We start from the raw sequence: 22,168 nt of genomic DNA on the forward strand, positions 1-22,168 counted from the left end.
TGCGCTCCCATGAAGTATTTTGTGCGGCGCTGGTCGAGGGCGATGCAGTGTTTTCCTCTGTTGCCCCCGGGTGTTTACTGTCTTGCCGGCTCCCTTCTCTGTCTTGCTGCAGCGTTTGCTGGGTCCCAGAAACATTTTTTCAGCCAATGCGGCCCAGGGAAGCCAAAAGGTTGGACACCCCTGCTTTATAATCTCTTAGGGAAAACAGCCATGAAATTGACAGGCATTTTATTCACCTACAAGCTGGATTCATTGTTACAAAGGGCCTACAAAGAAAGTGTGCTCAGGTGTTCTTGTACATGAGTTTCAGAGCCTCGGACTCATCCTCCCAGGATCTAGCACCACTGTGGATTTTAATAAGACAACTCATGCAAGCAAATTACAAGGAAATTAGTAAAAACGAGATCATGTCAATCTGCTTAAATATCTTTATTTCTAAACATGCCTTAAAAAAAGCAATAAGAAATGCTGAGAAATACAAACCTCCCGCCCCCCCCAACCCCCCCCCCCCAAAGAAAAAAACCCAACTTGGTTACGTTTTGAGTGAAAAACCTCAGTAAATAAATGGATTCAAAGCAAATAAAAGAGTTTTAACTATATTTGCATCAGAAGAGCAAAACTAAATTTATAGTTTTGTTACTAGTGCAGTTCTGTGACTGTACAGATACGAGACTTGTGTCATGCATGAATGCATTGGGCAACATTTATTGGAAGCAAAAAGTACACTCGCACCCACTGAACAGCAATTCAGAAGAATTTATTGTAACATGACAGACTGTCACCAGGGGTTTTGGCCCGGTACTAGGGACCTGGATTGGCCACCGTGAAAACGGGCTACTGGGCTTGATGGATCATTGGTCCGACCCAGTAAGGCTATTTTTTGTTCTTAAATAAGACCCTACTAATCCATACAATAGAAGTTTATACCAGAATTTCTCTTATACTCTGCTAGCTAGCAGCAGTGCTCTATACAGAAAGAGAGAGAGAGAGAGTGTATGCCAAGAAAGCACTTTCAAATGGAAAAAACAAAAATCAAGACTGATATGCTACTAGAAAAATGCCTCTGACAAGGCATACTTCAAAACTCTCGATATAGAATCTTTCCAGGGCACAATTAAGACAGACTTCAAGACTGCTAATATCAAGAGCCAACACGAGTGGCTGCTTGCCTCTCTCTATAGCACAAGGCAGTCTTAACTAGGTTCCAGGCACTGTCGCCGATTCCCACACAGCACAAACAGCAGAGAGGTGAAACCAGGTACAGACTCCAGTTCTCCGCCTTCCCTGCACCAGCCCATCCCACTTTTTTTGGCTGCAAACAGCACTGGCTCTAGGCCAACCAGTGCTCTGTGCAGAATCTATTTATTTATTGAGATTTATTATTAACCGCCTTTAGGAAGAGATTCACCCAAGGCAGTGTACAGCAGGTATATTACAACACAAAACTTACAATTTTGTTAACAGCATAACAGCAGTAAAAAGACCAAGTAAAAACATTAAAAAAAACCCCATAAATATAATGAATGATGAGGTAGAGTTAAAAATCAGTAAATTGAAACTTAGCCCTCCTTTTACAAAACCATAGCACGGTTTTTAGCGCTGGCCGCAGAGATAACAGCTCCGCCGCTCATAGAATTCCTATGAGCATCAGAGCTGGCGCTAAAACCCACGCTATGGTTTTGTTAAGGTAGGGGTGTTAATAATAACAGGACTACCATGAAACAATTTCAAAACTGACACTCAAATAAGGTTTAATACATACCAAAAGGGAGGTATATAATACTTAGGAAGCATCTAATAAGCCACAAATCAGATGCGACAGGCTTCCCTTTCAGCAGTGTCAGCTCTTTGGTAGTGGCAATACCTACAGCAGTGTCCCGCAAACTTTCTCGAACTGCGGCACACTAAACGTAGTGGCCGCAGCTCGAGGCATCTGGACGTGCGCAGATGTCATCGCGATGACGTCGTGCGCGTGTGTGATGTCATCACATCGACCTCTGCGCATGCGCGAAGGCCCTCCAGACAGGCCCCGAGACGCCAGTGGGAGGCGCCAGCAGGGATGAGGGCCAGAGAGAAGGAGACACGCCGGCACCGGCCGATTGCCCACAGGACGTGCCTCTCGCCGCAAAGTAGGGAGTCAGCTGGCGCCTCTCCTCCTCCCCAGTTTGCCGCAGCACACTTGAAAGCTCGGGAGGTGCACAGTTTGCAAATACACTGACCTACAGGCACTAGTTCTGTAGGTGATTGATCTCTCCCAATACCGAACGCTCACTGCATCTGGAAAGAAGATTTTTATTTTTTTTTATTTTAGTTTAGTGCCCCATTTTGGAAAAGTTGGCTTCTGTGGCAGTGGCTCCAGCACAGCACCCCACTCTCGACTCCCCCACCCTTTACTGGGAACCACTGTCACTCCAACCCTGAATGTTTATCCCTGCTAAATAATAATAATAACAACAGTTTATATACTGCAATACCGTTAAATTCTATGCGGTTTACAATAGATTAAGCGAGGTACAAATTGATTGAATTTAAGAGGGGGGAAGAGGAGAGTTAATAGGACCGGAAATGCGTTGTTGAGGAGAAAGAGATTAATAGGACAGAGGAATCACTATGGAGGAGAAAGTGGGTCAGTTGTCTAGATACTTTAGAACAGTTGAGTTTTTAGACGTTTTCTGAATTCCTCATAAGTAGTGGGCAAAAGCAGTTGATCTAGATCTTTGCCCACAATGCTGCTTGATGTGAAAGAAGGTGTTCATGGTGTTTTTTCAGTTTACAACCTCTAACTGGGTGGGGGGGAAACGAAGTAGGAATGAGAGCTTCTCTTGTGTCTGTTGGCAGAGAAGGAGAAAAGGTCAATTATGTATTTAGGGGCAAGTCCGTTTAGCGCTTTAAAGCAGAAGCAGGCAAATTTAAACTTTATGCGTGCTTCCTTCGGTAGCCAATGTAACTGCCGGTAGTAGGGTGATACATGATCGAATTTCTTTAGTCCGAAGATTAATCTGACCGCTAAAGTGATGTGCAAGATCACAAAGGGGAGGTCTAGACTGCCAGCAGAGTAGAACCTCCTTGCGTATGGTGCTCCCTGCAGCTGCACACCCCAAAATGCCAGAACTGGTTGCAATTAGGTATGTACCCAGAATATATCAAACATTTAGGGCTCCTTTTACAAAGGTGCGCTAGCATTTTTGTTTGTTTTTGTTTTTTAAATTCTTTATTCATTTTTAAAACACATTCAATGAGTGGAAAACAGAATAAAATGCACAAGATTCGCACGTGCTAGCCAAAAAGTTACTGCCTGCTTAAAAGGAGGCGGTAGCGGCTAGCGCGCATGGCATTTTAGCGTGCACCACGACCGCCAGCACACCTTCGTAAAAAGAGCCCTTAGTGTGGAGATTTATGCCTTGGTGAGACTTTCAAAGACAAACACCAAAATAATCTTCAGACATTACGCACTCTGCAAAAAACCCAAATGCAATTTAGGAAATGGAAACAGTTTATAAATTCTCATGGATCCTACTTTCGGATTTAATGTGGGGTTAGTCTTGCTATAACAATTATATATATATATATATATATATATATATATATATATATATATATATATATCTTTGTTAAAATCAAATAAGACACAGGCTACTGATACAATTTATGCTGCAGATGCAAAAGCAAAAATGTGTCCTAAGTAGCAAATAAGGCCCATGTATACAAGATCTATACCAGTTCCTTCAGCTGGCAGCGTTTTGGCTACGATAGGGAGAGCAAGTATTCCTCAGGTTTACCAAAGCACACAGGAAGACTGTCAGCATATTATATGCAGCCGTCAAATCTATGGATGCTTTAGCTGGTTTGCAGAGGAGCACAGGACCTATTGCTGCAAAGTACTTATGTCCATTTTATCATTCCCTCTGTGAGAAATCCCCTAACCTTTATTTGTCCCGTTTGTTTTGATTAGATTGTAAGTGCTATCGAGCAGGGATTATCTCTCTTACATGCTTAATGCACAGCACTGTAAAAATAAGTAGTAGCAGTAATACTCTGATAAGAACCTGTTGCTCTGTAATCTGTAGGATCCAGCCTCTATCACTGAAAGACCAGAGCTCACTCCCTCTGCTGGTCAGGCTTACTGCACAGTTTATAGTAAAGTCAGATGCTAAGACATGATCATACATCATCACGGATCATTATTATTGAAAATTATCATTTTTAGCTTTTTAGCCTTGGACTCATCTTTAGACCTAGCTGATTTGAGACTATTAAACATCGTTTTGGCGATTGCCATAAAATCAGTTTGACTTGCATCGTTATGCAACTTTATGTCTCAAATTGTTTATAGGCTCTCTTATAAAAGTCAATAAAATTTTCAAGGACTAAAAAACAATCCATATTCCCATCTTTAGAGTTCCTAGACCAAAAACTCATTAATCAAAAGTACAAGATTCAAAGGCAATGTACTTTTCTTGAGAAGCAATTCTACATAACCAACTACCTTTCAAAAACGGTGAAATAGCTTCCACAATTAAAATAAATAAAACCAAAACCTACAGTCAAACTTGGCATGCGAAATATAAGTTTAAATTTTTTTTTTTAGATACTTTCAGAATAGCTGTTCTTCAATTATTGTATCAACCAAACATAGTATGTCACAGATCATGCTTGCTTTCTGGTATGTTAATATCTGCATTCTATGCTTGATCTGCAATATGTTGTAAATTAAGGTGGGTGTCACTGAACGAAGACAAGCCTAACAAACTGGAATCATCCTAAGTGACTCGTGCAGATTTCTAAACTAACGACACATGTTAGGATTCCCTCTCTTCCGTGTGTGCACCATACCTGTCCTTACCATTTGTGCATACTGCGAAGAGAAGCAAAGGAAATAAAATCACAGTTTATAGTCTTATGATGCTACAATATAATGCACATTCAAAATTCTGCAACTAAATCATTATTCGCGTGCGATCCATTATTTTATTCCTCCCTCCCCCCCCCCCCAATATCAACGTTCATTGAACACAAATATCACCTTGATCACCAGAATAAGATTCCATTCTTCACTATACACTTTAAAAAAAAAAAAAAAAGATCCAAATAAAATATAAAACCAAGCACGATCTGCCACATACCCGGTGAATTCGCCTCCCCTTTTCCAAGGGCTAATAAACCCTGCAGTGGGACTTTCAGGAGCAGCTTAAGGGCAACGGTAGCGACGACCACCACCAGCTTCCCCGGGTTCAGCACAAGGAATAAGTACAGCTCCAAGTCTGCGACTATATTCTATTAAACGGCGCGTGACGCACAAGAGGCGGGGGCTCCACGAGGAGACGCATTGACGCAGAGGCTGCTTTAATCAGTAACCAAACAAGGCAAAGGAGGCGGGCCTGTTCCGGTCGCCGGCCAACGGCGAGCTCCTGGAATGTGCGATGGGTGACGCACGCGGGGTTCCATTGACGCAGGCTGCGATTGTTTGATCTATAAATAGTGCGAACGTCCGCGCGCTCCCCGGCTAAAAATAACAGCACGGGAGGGGCAGGTCCTGAAAATAGAAGCCGCGAGCGCGCTGAAAATAGATATTAACGCCCGATGCTGGTATTTTTATTAGTTGGGGGGGGGGGGGGGGGTACTGGCGGCCTGGCCCGGAACCTTTCTAAGGACTCTCGCATACGTTTGCGCCCAAGCTTCTAGCTAGCACAAACGGCTCGCCAGAAAGAGGGCGCGAGGCACCTGCACGTGCAGACAGGGATTCCCTGGCCAGGCACCTCTGCCTGCACGCTGCTGATCCGAGAGGGCTTCCCTTCTGCTACTGAGACAACCTCGATATCATTTGATCCGCAGCCTGACTGCATGATCAGACAAGCATGATCCAGCCTAACCTCAGGAAGGATACCTGTACGTGCACTTTCCGAAAGGGAACCACAGTACGTCCAAACGAAGGTGTAGGAATGAACAGGCTTCTCATGCCCAATTTTTGCCATTCCTAAAGGCAAATTTTATCTGCGGGCTGAGTCGGTGAGAGGGTAACGGGTGCTTTAGGCCAGGGCTAGGCAATTCCGTTCCTTGAGAGCCACAGGCGGGTCAGGTTTTCAGGATATCCACAATGAATATGTATGAGATAGACGCAAACAAAAGAAAAATCCAACAGGGACTGCAGCAAAGCAAAAAACCAAAAACAACTGCAGACTATGTACAAGATGCAGGCACTGTGTGTTTCAAACTTTAATGGTATATACAACCTTATTGAGATAGATTCACATCTGGAGGCAGTGCATGCAAATCTATCTCATGCATATTTATTGTGGCTATCCTGAAAACCTGACCTACCTGTGGCTCTCAAGGCCCCCTGCCTTAGGCAAAACTTAAAATCTCCTCCCCAATTTCAGACCCCTTAGCCCACAGCGTCCCTCCCCTCAAAGATTTTGATAATTATTGAGAGCTTCAGAATGGTTTACATGAGTCTCTGCAAAGGTGCTACACTACATGAGCTTCTGTAAAGGTGTTATGAAACACTAGCTACTGTAGAGATGTTACCTTAAGCCAAGGAGTTGTGAGGTGTTACAATGCATGGGCTCTGTTGAGACACAGAGCTCTGTGCTGATGTTACAAAGTTATTAATACCAGCATGGTTATGTCAATAATCCATTATAGCAACCTAAGGGGTGGGATTCACTATAACCCTCCCCACAATATCTTCTATATCACAACTGTTCAATAATAAGAGTCTTCAGGCCCTCAGAGGTGCCACCAGATGCTCAATAGTGTCTCATAGCAACTGGCTTTATGCCCCCTATCGTCATCGGGTCTCTTTAGTTTTTTAAAGGTTTTTTGTGCAATGCTATATATTTTTTTTTAATGTGTTAATTCAATAAATAGTTAATAAAGTTTTTGAACTTATCTTGGGTGGTTCAGCCAAGAGGGACAGAGTACTGCCAACATGTTTCACCCTATTCGGGTTTCCTCAGAACACAATCCCTCAGAACTGTATTACTCTATATGACGTGGCCACCCGAATGAAAGTTCAAAAACTTTATTAACTATTTATTGAATTAACACACAAAAAAAATAAAAAATAAAGCATGCCGGGGCATATGGTTATTTAGTCTGGCTGCTAGGTATTGCAGTTCCGAGAGGTGAACCGTTTTGTGCGTCAGCAATAGGATTTTGAATTTCACCCTGCTCTCATCAGGAGCCAGTGTAACTCCTTCAGCAGTGGGGTGGCACTCGTCTGTCTCGTTTTACCTAGTAGAAACCTAGCTGCATCGTTTTGTACTATTTGGATCTGTCTGATCATGTAAACCTAGGAGGGTTGCATTGCAGTAGTCAAAGATTGCGAGTACCAGGGATATTACTACATTGGACATAGCTTTGTGGGAGAGGTAGGGTTTCAGTCCTCTAACCCAGAAGAGTTTGCCATAAGCGTTTTTGACCATCTGTTGGATCTGCGTTGTCATATCTAGGCTCAGTTCCAGCCAGACATGTCAGAAGGTGAAACTGGTTCAAGTACAGAGAAAGGCAGTGGGTGGGTGAAATGTGACTGCTTATTTAACAGATAAAAAGTTTATAATTATGATCAACATGCAAAATCCTATTAAAAATGCAGGTTAATGGATGTGCTGATGCGACCTTGAATTGGTGTAGGTTTTAGGACCTCTTTTGCTTTGCAGCTGGTTACTGCTTCCCCCCCCCCCACCCCCCAAGCTGCTGCCTTAGGCGACCACCTAGTTTATACCTAATTCTGCTGGTGCTTGCCTGGAATTTGGCTTTCTGCCATGGCTGGCCCACTCTATTTCTTCTTAAGATCATTAACATAGAATAGCAGGCAAAACTGGCACCTATAACATTTCATTTCACTTATCCTGCTACACCATTCCAGACAAAAGGGGATGCAGAACAGCAGTGCATTCTAGGGTGGAAGAAGTCTCTTGCACAACAACTGCCAAAGGATGCTGCATGCTGAGCTAGAGCATTAATCTTGAAGATGCCTTCTTCCTCGGTAAATAAAATAAAAAATTCCAAAGTAAATGCCCAACAATTATCCTGATATAAGTGCTCGAGTCTCAGCCAAGAAGTTACTTGCATCTGAGTGGCGTGAACCTTAAGACCAAAAAAATAAAAAAGTTGTTCCTTGTCTGTGGGCACTTTATTGCACTGTGCTCTAAAACAGTAGTCCCCAACCCTGTCCTGGAGGACCACCAGGCCAATCGGGTTTTCATGCTAGTCCTAATGAATATGCATGAGAGAGATTTGCATATAATGGCAGTGACAGGTATGTAAATCTGCTCCATGCATATTCATTAGGGCTATACTGAAAACCCGATTGGCCTGGTCCAGCACAGGGTTGGGGACCACTGCTCTAAAAGATGCTGAAGCAAGTTTCTTCCACACATACCCTGAAAAACCAAAGGGCCCAGATTCTACAACAGCTGCCCTACTGCCACCTCACTTAATTGGTTTAATTAGATTTAAGTGGCATGATAATTGATCATGCCATTAGAACCCAATTAAAACCCTGTAAAAAAAAAAAAAAAACCCCAAACCCCCACAACAACCCCAAAACGAAGCCTCCAGGACCAGTGGCTAGTAGTGCATAGTGATGCAAAAGTCCAAAAGTGGGTGCTGGAAATGTAGGACTGTAAAACCTTGCCTACGTTTCCGGTACCTAGGATCCTTGCGAGCTGTGATTTTGAAAGCGGCACCGGTCCGTGATTGACACACAGCAGGCGCCACTTACAGACTCAGGGTCAAAATGCTTATATGGCCTCCTGAAAGGCTTCTCGAGGGCCAACAATTTCTGTTTTGGACTGGGCAAAGAAACCACCATGAAATCTGGGTTCGTGTTTCCAGCCGAAAATGCCTGTGCAGTTTCAGTGGAAACCTGAAACTGTAACCCTGCCCCTATGACAAAGCACATTTACCCCAGGTTGCCCACCACTTCCCCCTCCTCTTGCCTCAGTAGGCCCTCCCTAGGCCCTGATGGTGTAGTGGCGTCTATGGGGCAAGAGAATTCTAGATTGCTCCCATCCCCTTTCTCCATGCTGAAAAAATGGTGGCTGCAACTTTGGGAGGTTATGGCCACCATTTTGGAACTGGGAACGGCCTGAACAGCTCCTGTGGCTGCCATTTTTCAGTGCAGTGGACATGGCAGGAGCAATTCAGGATGCCCCAAAGATACCATTATACCATCAGGTCCTGATGTGGAAGTGGGGCCATAGTTTTGGTTACAGGTCTAGCCAAAACCAAGCCACAAGTAGTAGTTGGCCTCTGCTTCTCAGGAGCACTCAGCAGGTTAGGAAGCTACAGGGAATAATCCAAGGTAGTTCTTGCTACATAGATAAGGAGAATACCACTCAATTCACATGAACGGAGAACCCATTATTAGCAAAGGATAGAGCAGTATCTGGAGATATTGTCTCTTCCACTAACTTATGGGCCTGCATTGGGTTTCCAGGGAATCAAATTTCCAGGACTGAAATGGCAGAGTGAACAAAACATCAAGACTAAAGTCCTGTTGCAGCAGCACTCCCTACAGAGGCAAAAAAAAAAAAGGTTTCACAGAACCCAAGAGTCACATTTGGGTTGATTGTTAGAAACCTGCATTCTGTCTCAAAAGCAAAAGTAAGCTGCTCTTGAACTTTGAAAGAATCGAGATCAATTCCTGTTCCAGGGTTCAGAGCAGTCCTGCTCAGCAGGTTCACTTGCACAATGACGATCCCTAGCACACTAGTAGAGTGCTCCAAGATGCCGCTTCACTCAGCTTCAAAGCCAATGGCTTTCAATACCAATTATGCACCCTATGCTGGGAGATGGGGTAGAGGGAAAGGCTTGAAATGTACACACTCATAAACCCCCATGATGGTAGGGGTCCTGTAAGAACCACTAGCATTCCTCCCCAACTGTGGGTAAGGCCATGGTCCAAACCCTAGAAATAGCCAACCAAAAGGCAACCTTGAGGACTGTAGCTTGAAAAGTGAAGCCCAGGAAGTCATTCCCAACCTATTGTACCAGCCCAACCAATAGAATCTGTTGGTGGTGAAGTGCTGGATCATTCCAGACTGCACCAGTCTTTACATTGCTGATGATACTAGAAAATTTCTGTTCTTTACCTCCATCTGCTGGTAGGAGGCCTCAACCCATTTGTCTGGACTGGTCTGGCAGGGTGAAAAGGAACTGGGTTTAGAACCACTGAAGTGCAGCTGTATCCTTGGATGACATGCAGCAAAGTAGCTGCTTGAGGAATAAAGGCCAGTTCCCCAGGCATCCAACACGGTAGCAGGCACTAGATCAAGTAGGTGGTGTCACATTTTGAGTTTATGGGAAAAATGCTCAGTATACGACACAATGCAAAGAGCTGACAGCTCTTCTGCCCCTGCAACTACATGGACTATCCTCCTCCCCTATTCTCCCAGCCCCTCCATCAAACCGGTTTCCATGTCTGAACTCCAATCCCAGCTGCCTGCCTTAAAATCTTAGATTCCTCATCGCCTGGGGCCCCTCACCCTCCAAATCTCAGCATGCTTCTGGAACTGGTGCAATGGCCATTTCCTTCTGTCCCCATCATGTACACTATGCAAACTGTCAGTCCCCTCTGCACTGGCATCTTCTCTGCTTGGAGGGGGGAGGGGAAAGAAAAAAAAAAAAAAAGACAATGATGCAGCTACCAGTGTTGAATAGACTTAGGATATACTATTGCTCTTTAGTACTGGTGCAGAGCAGATGGCATTGCAAACAAACACCACCAGCACAATTGCAAAATTCCGTATCATAGGAAGATGGAAAAAGTGTGCGTGTGTGTGGGGAGTTCTATTTGCATCATGGACTCTCTGCAGATGTACAATAATGAATAGCAAATGGGGTTTTAGGACCCACAGGTCAAGGAAAAAAGAAAAATCCAAAGCTCAAAATTACAGTCAAGTTGGCTCAGAAAAAAAAGAGTTATGCATTTTTTCCTATTGTTAAAATCTATTTTTGGAATACTCTCTGGATATAGTTAAGAATTCACGTTTACAAACATGAGTGCGTAATATAATAAAACTTTTATTGCATGTTTGAGTCAAGTTCTGGCAGCTGCCTTTCCGAACGTGTTTGTGGTGGTTTTTATTGGCCAATGCCCTACATCTTTCTGGGATTCAGGCCATTGGCTTTAGAAGATTCTAAAGTGGTTAAATAGTTCAATAAATCAGGAAAGCATATGAAAGGAGAACTAGTCCAGAGAGGCAGAGATGATGTCTCACTGAATATTTGGTTATTGCGTGAGATAATATGGATTTTTCACAAGTGGATATGTTTTATTAGATCCAGAGTTGGTACAAGGATGGACTCTCTAGGTAAACTTTTGACTAGGCATTCCTCCCCCACTTAACTTTTAGACTCCTAGATTCCTTCCCCCCCCCAAGATTTTAATAATTAGAACTTGGTGATGATTACCCAGCAGCACCCTTCACAAAACTATCTTGTGAAAAGGTACAATTAGATTAACCCTTTAATTGGCAGATGGTGAAACGGCTGCTTTACGTAATTTGATGTTGAACAGTGCCAAGTAACAGGCATTTGGAGATGCAGACCTCTCATAAGAGTCATAATAGACATATTGCTTCTGAGCAACAGTGCCAAATAAAGGGTTAAAACAGAAAAATGAAGACAGATAAAAACCATATGGTCTATTCCAGGGTTTCCCAAACTGTATCAGGACCCCAAATGGGATCACGACCTAGACAGGCTGGTGCATCATTACTCTGCATCTCCAGAGGGTCACAGTTTATTTGACTGGAAGTATGCAAGCACATCCACAAAAAGACTGGAGAATGAATGCGGAATGTATGGGGTTTAGTAGTTCATTTAATAAAGTGTGGAGCCCATTAACTACATTTGTTACCTCGCAATAAGGGTCATGTATCTTTCCTTTTCTTAGATTTCCTTACACATCCAGGTTGGGTGGGTGGGGGGAGGGAAATGTATTTTGAAGATTAAAATTACTTAATTATAATATTGTAATCACATCATATGTCTTATTGTATTAATAATTGGGAGGAAGGTGGGAGAAAATGATTGTTTTATGTATTACTTGTGTAGTTAATAGTGTGTTTTTATACTGTATTTTATGTTCAATTAATTGCATTGCACTGTCAAAGTTTGAAAATCAATAAAGATTTAAAAAAAAAAAAAAAAAAAAGACTGGAGAACACTTAGGGCTCCTTTTACTAAGGTGCGCTAGCGGTTTTAACATGTGCTGCAATACCGCATGCGCTAAACGCTAACGCCTCCATAGAGCTTGCGTATTTTTCATTTAGCATGTGGTTAGTGCGTGCTAAAAACGCTAGCGCACCTTAGTAAAAGGAGCCCTTAGTCTATCCAGTCTGCCCATCCATGTTATTTACTATCTCTTTCACTCTCTTAAAGATCCTATGTACTTGTTTCCAAGCTTTCTTTAATTTAGATACAGTCTTCATTTCCACCAACTCCACTGGGAGGCTGTTCCATTAATTCACTATCCTTTCCATTAAGAATGGTCTCCTTAAGTTACTCTGTGTCCTCTTTCACCTTCATCCTATGCCCCCCTATTCAAGAGCTTCCTTTCAATTAAAAAAGACTCACCTCCTATACATTTATGCCACAGAGGTATTAAACATCCATAATAGCTCATGTATATTCATTGGTAGCTCAAGGTGAGATTCTTTCAAGTACAGTAGCTACTTCTTTGTCTCCAGAAGGCTGAGACAATGGACAATCAAATGATTTGCCCAAAGTCACAAGAGTTGGTGGGATTTGAACCTTGGTCTCCATGTAACGCAGCAGGCAGCCCTCCCCCCCCCCCCTTTTATTTTGGCTGCAATTCCTTTTTGCCACTCCCAGAAGCAATTGCACTAGACCAGGGATGCCCACACTTTTTGGGCTTGCGAGCTACTTTTAAAATGACCAAGTCAAAATTATCTACCAACAATAAAATTTTAAAAAACACAAAGCACACTGTACGCAGAGAAAATGTTAATTATCATTTTTATTCTGGGGTTTTTCAAAGAGATCAAGGCAGATGACTTTATGCAATGTTACCTCAGTAACAACTATACAAAAATAGACAAATATACCCCTTCCCTTTTTACTAAATGCGATAGCGGTTTTTAGCGCAGGGAGCTGCGCTGAATGCCTTGCACTGCTCTCAATGCTCATAGGCTCCCTGTGCTAAAAACCGCTATTGCGGTTTAGTAAAAGGGGGCCATAGTGCATAATATAGATCACAGTTCTTCAACCACCGGTCCGCAGGAAATTTTTGCCGGTCTGTGCAGGGCCGGCAAGATTGACTCACTTCAACTTCCTGCCGGTCCGCGCAGGGCCGGCAAGATCAACATCTGAAGCGTGCGCTGGGCCAGAGAGATCTTGGGGAGCCTCCGACAGTGGCTTTCTCCCCTCTCTGCAGCTCTCCTTTACTTCCCAGCGCAGTGATTCACGAAGGCAGCCTCAGGGCTTTTGCTGAGTCGCGGCTGCCTCTGATGATGCAACTTCCTCTTTCCTCAGAGGCGGCATGACCCAACAAAGGACCCGAGGCTGCCTTCCTGAATCGCTGCGCTAGGAAGTAAGAAGAGCTGCTGGCAGGGGAGAAAGCCACTATCAGAAGCTGCTGGGCAAGGGAAAAAAAGGGACAGCTGCTACTGGAGAGGGAGAAGGAGAGATGCTTCTGGGAGGGGAGGAGGGAAAAGAATCTGGGAAGCTGCTGGGCAAGGAAAAAAAAGGGACAGCTGCTACTGGAGAGGGAGAAGGAGAAGGAGAGATGCTTCTGGGAGGGGAGGAGGGAAAGGAATGTGGGAAGCTGCTGGGCAAGGAAAAAAAGGGACAGCTGCTACTGGAGGAGAAGGAGAAATGCTTCTGGGAGGGGAGGAGGGAAAGGAATCAGGGAAGCTGCTGGGCAAGGAAAAAAAAGGGACAGCTGCTACTGGAGAGGGAGAAGGAGAAGGAGAGATGCTTCTGGGAGGGGAGGAGGGAAAGGAATCTGGGAAGCTGCTGGGCAAGGAAAAAAAAAGGACAGCTGCTACTGGAGAGGGAGAAGGAGAGATGCTGCTGGGAGGGGAGGAAGGGAAGAGAAGAGAGTTACTGCTGGACAGGAGGAGGAGGGAAGGGAGAATGAAAAAAGGAAGGAAACAGCTGGCAGAGAGATTAGAGGAGGGGAAGGGGAGACACAGGCATGAGAAAATAGAGAGATTGATGATAGGCAGAAAAATAAGCAGAGAGGGACAAAGATGATAGATCTGGTGTAGGAGAGATAAAAATGAAGAGAGCAGTGAAGCTGGAATGAATCATGTAAAAAGGAGAGAGGGGGCACAAGCTGGATGGAAAGGGGAGAGGGGCATAGAAAGAAGACATATACCATATGGAAGGGGGAGAGGACAGACAGTGGATGGAAGGGGCAGATGCTGGAAGGAAGAGTGAAAAGAAGATTGAAAGCAGAAACCAGAGACGACAAAAGGTAGAAAAAAATAATTTTATTTCTATTTTGTGATTAGAATATATCAGATTTGAAATATATATCCTGCTAGAGCTGGTGTTAGACATAACTGGGGACTGCAAAATCCAGGCAGTGCTTCTTTAGCTTCCAGCTGGCTTAGGGCGCTCTCTGACCAGGGGGCAGTTGCCCTAGTTGCACTCCCCTAAAACTATTCCTGTCATGTGTGACTTCAGTATTCTGTTAGCATGATATTTCTGTGTAGCATTCTGTAATAATTTGGCTTGTTCAGTTTTCTTGATAGTAGAGGGGATATATGTGAAGGGGAGGGGAGACAGGGGTTTTGTTGATCCTTGCTCTGAATTATTTGTATTTATAAAATGACAATTCTACAGAATATTGTTTCTTTTTATACTTTAATAAAATACATTCAATATAAAATCATAACTGAGGCTTGTGTGGATGGGATCAGATGATTTGTGGGGACCGAGCTCGCGGAGATGGGGCGGAAACGGGGTTTTTAAATTTTAGTCCTAGTAGTTTGCCGGTCCACAAAATAATTCTTTTTTTTCCTGCCGGTCCACGGGTGTAAAAAGGTTGAAGAACACTGATATAGACAGCAGATAAAAATTCTCAAAACGGACATATTTTGATCACTAAATTGAAAATAAAATCGTTTTTCCTACCTTTGTTGTCTGGTGATTTCAGGAGTCTCTGGTTGCACTTTCTTCTTCTGACTGTTCATCATATTTCTTCCCTTCTTTCAGCCTCCTGTATACTTCCTGTCCTCCAGACTTCATTCCCTCTGCCAACTTTTTCTTCCTCTCCCTGTCCCCCTCCCCTTTCTTTCTTTCTCCCTGACCCTTTTTTCTGTCTGTTCCTCTGCCCCCCTTTATTTCTTTCTGTCTTTCTCTCTCCATGCCCCCTTTCTTTCTATCTTTCTCTCTCCATAAGAACATAAACAATGCCTCTACTGGGTCAGATCTGAGGTTCATCGTGCCCAGCAGTCCGCTCTCGCGGCGGCCCAACAAGTCCTGGACCTGTGTAGTAATCCTCTATCTATATCCCTCTATCCCCTTCTCCAGCAAGAAATTGTCCAATCCTTTCTTAAACCCCGTTACCATACTCTGCCCTATTACGTCCTCTGGAAGCGCATTCCAGGTGTCCACCACACATTGGGTAAAGAAGAACTTCCTAGCATTCGTTTTGAATCTGTCCCCTTTCAACTTTTCCGAATGCTTTCTTGTTCTTTTATTTTTTGAAAGTTTGAAGAATCTGTTCCTCTCCACTTTCTCTATGCCCTTCATGATCTTGTAAGTTTCTATCAAATCCCCTCTAAGTCTCCTCTTCTCCAGAGAAAAGAGACCCAATTTCTCCAGTCTCTCAGCGTATGAAAAGTTTTCCATACCTTTTATCAGACGTGTCGCTCTCCTCTGAACCCTTTCGAGAAACGCCATATCCTTCTTAAGGTACGGCGACCAAAATTGGATGCAGTACTCCAGATGTGGACGCACCATTGCCCGATACAACGGTAGGATAACTTCTTTCGTTCTGGTCGCAATACCCTTCTTGATTATGCCTAGCATTCTGTTTGCCTTCTTAGCGGCCGCTGCGCACTGTGCCATCGGCTTCATTGTCATGTCCACCATTACCCCCAAGTCCCTTTCCTGTGTACTCTCATTCAATAATATCCCTCCCATCATATAGTTGTACCTCAAGTTTCTGCTTCCCATATGTAATACTTTACATTTCTCAACGTTGAACTTCATCTGCCACCTCGTCGCCCATTCCCCTAACTTGTTCAAGTCCCTTTGCAATTCTTCGCAGTCCTCTATAGTCCGAGCACCATTAAATAGTTTGGTGTCGTCTGCAAATTTTATTATCTCACACTTTGTCCCTGTTTCTAGATCATTTATGAATATATTAAATAGCAGCGGCCCGAGCCCTGTGGGACACCACTCGTGACCCTCCTCCAGTCCGAGTAGTGGCCCTTTACTCCTACTCTCTGCTTCCTACCCTCCAACCAGTTTCTGATCCATCTATGTATGTCTCCTTCCACCCCATGGCTCTTCAGTTTCCGGAGTAGATGTTCATGGGCACCTTGTCAAAGGCTTTTTGGAAATCTAGATATATAATGTCTATGGGGTCTCCTCTGTCCATTTGTTTGTTAACTCCCTCGAAGAAGTGCAATAAGTTCGTTAGGCACAATCTCCCCTTGCAGAAACCATGTTGACTGGTTATCAGAAGTTCGTTCCTTTCAAAATGTTCATCGATGTTTTCTTTTATCAGTGCTTCCGCCATTTTTTCCGGAACCGAGGTCAGACTCACCGGTCTGTAGTTTCCCGGGTCACCTCTTGATCCCTTTCTTTTTCTGTCTGTCTTTCTCTCTCCATGCCCCCCTTTCTTTCTGTCTCCCTGCCCCCTTTGTCTATCTGTCTTTCTCTCTCCATGCCCCCTTTCTTTCTGTTTCACTTCTTTCTTTCTGTTTCCCTGCCCCCCTTTCTTTGTGTCTCTCTGCCTGCCCCCTTTCTTTCTTTGTCTTTCTTTCTCCCTTCCCTACCCCAAGCTACCGCCATCGGGGAACATGTCCCCAAGCCACCGCCGCTGAGTTCTGAGCTCTCCCTGCTTCCCAACACCGTAAAGAGAACGCAGAAGTGCTGGGCCAACCAGCCTTCCCCACCAGACGTCAATTCTAATATCGGAGAGGAAGCTCTGGGCCAGCCAGGCAGCGATTGGCTGGCCTGAAACTTCCTCTCTGATATCAGAATTGACATCAGGTGGGGAAGGCTGACTCAGCGCCTGAAGTTTTATTTGACACAACTTTGGGCCAGGTCTTTCTTCCAGAGCCACACAGACTGAAGCTTCTGAAGCAGATTTTGGACCTGCTACAGAATCAGACTCCCACAGCGTGGCATTTTCTGCATATCCTGGAGTCAATGGTAGCAGCCATAGAGTTGGCCCCTTGGGCAAGAAACATAGAAACATGGCCAAATGGCCTATCCACAGCAACTACTACCTCTCTTCAAGAAATTCCACATACCTATCTCAGGTTTTCTTGAAATCAGACACAGTCTCTGTCTCCACAACCTCTACCGGGAGACTGTTCCATGCATCTAACACCCTTTCTGTAAACAAGTATTTCCTTAGAGTACTCCTGAGCCTATCACCTCTTAATTTCATCCTATGCCCTCATTCCAGAGCTTCCTTTCAAATGAAAGAGACTCAACTCATGAGCATTTAGAAGGGTCTTTCAGTCGGATCACTGAAGGTGCAGATAGCAGGCCTTTCCTGTTTCCAAGCTCGGGGAGAAAGAGGATCTCTGGCCTCTCACCTGGATAATACCCAGTTCATTAAACAGTCTCTGGTTGTGCTCTCTGGTGCATCTCCCTTTCCCTTCCTGGGATCTTAACACCATATTACAAGGTCTCAGAAGAGCTCAATATGATCCCTTTTGGATCTTACAGTCAAGATGGTGTTTCTGGTGGCGATTACATCAGCAAGACAAGTTTCTGATTTATAAGTTCTGTCCTGCAGTTCCTTAAGTTTATGGAAGCAGGGCTCTCCTTGTGCACGGTTCTCTGCTTCTTACCGAAAGTAGTCTCAGCCTTCCACATCAATCTAGAAGTCCTTTTGCCCACTTTTCACTCTACAGGGTCTAAGAAAAAGAATAAAGCATTGCGAGTGCTTCTCGGGTACCTCAAAGTTACCATGAGTTTCGCATATCAGATCACCTTTTTGTTCTGTCCAATGTAAGGACCCAGCTGTAAGGCAGGGATCCTCACAAGTTACTTATATCTGTGGGCCTTGAACTGGGACCAGACATTTCTGGCAGGCCACAGCAAGAACTCTTCTCACTCTCTTCTGAATAATGGCAGACCACACAAGTGGTTATGAACAAATGAACTCCAATTTTATTCCTTCCCTCCATATGGGAGAGGTTCTTCTTGTAACAAACAGTACAGTTGCAGGTTAAAACAACAAACTATATAGAGTCCATTTCAATAAAGTTGGTATAAATGTTATAAATATCTAATTGTAAGATCCCTCGTGTTGGTAGGATTCTGATTTTATGGTGGAGATAACCCAAAAGATAATCTCCAACCCAAGCCAAGAGCTTAAGAAACCTCCGATGACGCCGTTCACATATTAACGTGAATCCATCATTTGGAGAGAGGTCTCAAGCACTGCACATTTCTAGAAGTTGCTGGAAACCCAAAGCTGGGCCTCCAACTGCCTTTTTTGCAAGCTGTTTACTGTTCAGTAACAGTGCCTATCAGGTTTCATGAATCTGTACTAACAGCCAGCAACTCCAATTCAGTCCACACTGCTCCAACTACCTTTAACACATAAGCAGGCCTAAAATAGAGACTGTTAATGTTCTTTGTCTAGGCTGGGGAGGTTCATGCACCCAAACTCACCTCCCCTGGTGCATGAATTTACTCCCAGGCAACACCAAGAGGCTGGTGTCTAAAGCCTCAATTTCCAGATAGATTAAAATGGCCACTTACTTTTCATATGTGGGCTGTAGTAAGCAACTGCTGATCGCACTGAAAACACACTCCACTAGTCGCTACTTAATGGGCAGAGACTTGGGCAGTTTCGCTTGAGAAAATCTGTAGAGCAGTTACTTGGTCTACCCCTCAAATCTTTACCAGGTTCTATAGGGAGGACGTAGCAGCCAGGAAAGTCAATGCTTTCAGATCATCCATTTTTAAGGCAGGCTCAGTGAGCCCACCCTAAACTCTTGGGACTGCTTTGGTACGTCCCTAGCATTCAGGACCACTAGACACATTGCACTAGAAAGAAAGATTAGGTTCTTACCTCAATCTTATTTCTTGTAGATGTCTAGTGGCCCTGAAGCCCCGCCCTTTCAGTAGGCTTTGCATGCCTTCTGTCTTAAGATCGGTCTGAATTTGGGGAATTCTCTGTCTCTATTATTAACTGAGATGATATTAAAAAAGAAAGAAAAGAAAAAGGAAAACACTCAAGAATGTAAAGTCTGGTTTAAGTCTCTGCTTGATAGTGAGACATGCGAGTAGCTACGAGCTCTATAAAAAAATTAGTGCTGGTTGCACACAGTTTTTGTACCTGTTTTGATCAGTTACTTGAATGTAATAATGTTATGTTTGCTACAGAGCAGAACTGATTTGTAGTGTCGGGGATTTTTCCCCTCCTGTGTTATGTCCGTTATTACAGTACTACTTGATTGCTTTTGTGGAGGTGGAGTTCAAAAGATGATTGACAGCAATCTGCAAGCAACTTGTGGGTTCAGATGCAAAATCCTAGTGTTCAGGACCACTAGACACATCTAAAAGAAATTAGATTATTGAAGTAAGAACCTAATCTTTCTATGCATGAAAAAGATTTGCATATAAAGGATGCAGTGTAAGTATATCAAGTTCATGCATATTCATTGTGGATATCCTGAAAACCTGACTAGCAAGGGAGTACTGATTTGGGAAACACTGTTCTACAGCACTGCATTTCCTAAAAGTGGGGGGTAATAAGACTAGTGAAAAGCAGACTTCTATGGTTTCTGCCCCAAAATGGCAAAGACAGATTAAGATCAATCATGGATGTGTTATATTACATCATATCATGTGTTATGAATTTCTTGTTGGGCAGGCTGGATAGACAGTCTTCTACTATGTTAGTAGATTTAGTCCTGGAGTAAAACAGACTGCATCTTTGTTAGGCAAACAGGTGTACTCCAATATTCAGCAATAAGCTCTTTGTGCCACTTCTTTGAAAACAAAGCAAAATAAATAAAAAAAAAATCCACTGCTATAGAGAAACTTTTAAATATGGACCAGAGAGACACAATAGAGCTGTATTTGGGCAGGAGCAAGAACATTTGTGGCATGTGTATGTACAAAGTCTTAGTCCTCAGTCTGTAGCAATTCCATGCTTGTAGAATCGAGAAATGCTGTCCTTCCACTCGACTACACATTCTTGTTAGGCTGCAACTCTTTCTTTTCCCAGCCCTCCATCCTTTCCTTGGATCACAAAACAGCACTACTGCTACTTGCACAAACCCTGTTTCACCTCAGTTGAAAAAAAAAAAAGTGTGGGATTTTATGGTAGGACTAGTATAGTAATTCAAACAACCAAAACCACTGAGAGAAATTATATTCAAAAACAAAAAGGGATTCAAATATAATGAAATATAACCCACAAAGAATCCACTCTTTGAAATCACAATCTAAATTCATTCAAATGTTATTTCAATGTGATCAAAATAAACCAATACACCAACCACTGGGGAGATATACAATGTTATTCTGTGATGATTATTAAATCACTGTTTACTTTTATCACAGCTCTATAAATATATAAAATTTAAATATATTTATAATTATTGTGAAGTGTTCAGACCAATACCCATAAATTCAGTGATCTCACCGAACTGGGGTATACATGGGACCATCATATCACTTCTCTTGTCCCTTTGCCAGCCTCCTTCATTTATACAATACAATGAATCTTATTATGTATACTTGTAAGTAGATAGATTTCACTTATCTTGAAGAAAACTTCAATGGGCTTGGCATCAATCTCCTTAACTTCCAGCCGCGGTGAGATTAAAGTGCTTAAACCTTAAAGTGCTTTGTGCAATTTGTGCTTGCCAATACATCCATGCTTGCTAAAATTAATTGAACTTAAGCCCGGCCCCCTGACTCGAGTTTCGGGTCCTTCGTCAGGAGGGGTCCCTGTTAAAAACACACCGTTTTAGTTACAGCGGATGTGGTGGCTCTGTACACAAACGTCCCCCAATCTGGAGCTTTTTCTATAGTGAAGGATCATCTACCCAAGCTACAAATTTCAAGCTCTAAAAAATCGATGCTAGAGAAGTTAGCTGAAATAGTAATATTTGATAACTATTTCCAATTTGAAGACACCGTTTATCACCAAATTAAAGGGGTAGCTATGGGGGCTACGGTAGCCTCGACCTTAGCCTGTCTATATATGACAGAGTTTGAGGAGACGTTTGTGTACAGATCCAACCACTACCGTTATGTAAAATGTTGGAGGAGATTCATCGACGATGTGTTTTTTGTGTGGACTGGGGATCAAGATAAATTAAAAGAATTTTTAGAAGAAATAAACCATAAAGATCAGAAAGTTAAATTCACATACAATACAGATAAACATCAGATGTCATTTTTGGGTCCTTCATCAGGAGGGGTCCCTGTTAAAAACACAATTTTAATTAAAACCTAATTAAAACTTAAATTTTAAAGCAGTACTAAGTCTCTATACATTTATATAAATCCTTTACTATTTGTCACATGGACCGAACTATTTAAATCACTCTTTTTTACATACCTGTAAGGCTTACTACTACTGTGCTACCATCGAAGAGAGAGCACGCTGAGTTTCTAACTGCTTGTATACCTTATATATACTCCATTTTGTTTTTAGTCACTCCCCCTATTGCTACTGAAATCTAACCGGAAATGACGTATCTAACTTACCGATGGAATTATAAGTTTAACCATTCGATTTCAGAATTAAGACCATATGGGTGCAAGGTATTTTTATTGAAGATGAGACGTTCTTTTGCAGCAATCATTTTGTAATGTCTCCTTCATGTAGATCTATATGAATCAAAACCGTGTACTTTAATTCATCCAAAGAATGGGACTTTTGTAGCCAATGGGCTACCAGGGGGGCGGAGATTCTTTCTTTTCGTATATTGCTTAGATGTTCTGTTATTCTTGTTTTTATTTTTCGACTGGTCTG

At 43.1% G+C, this 22,168-nt stretch overlaps 1 protein-coding gene across 2 annotated transcripts in view; it reads right to left on the minus strand.

The window, feature by feature from the left end:
• NR4A1 (nuclear receptor subfamily 4 group A member 1) overlaps nt 1–22,168 on the minus strand; it is a 76,494-nt gene that overhangs the window by 30,020 nt on the left and 24,306 nt on the right. The window contains exon 1 of one of the 2 annotated variants that reach the window (XM_033936209.1): nt 5,124–5,280. The exons of the other annotated variant lie outside the window; for it this stretch is intronic. The gene's annotated coding sequence lies outside the window, so the exon portion shown is untranslated. Of the gene's footprint in view, nt 1–5,123; nt 5,281–22,168 lie in introns of those variants that run through there. 2 annotated transcript variants of the gene reach the window in all.

This window comes from Geotrypetes seraphini, chromosome 3 (assembly GCF_902459505.1).
Source record: "Geotrypetes seraphini chromosome 3, aGeoSer1.1, whole genome shotgun sequence".
Lineage (NCBI taxonomy): Eukaryota > Metazoa > Chordata > Amphibia > Gymnophiona > Dermophiidae > Geotrypetes > Geotrypetes seraphini.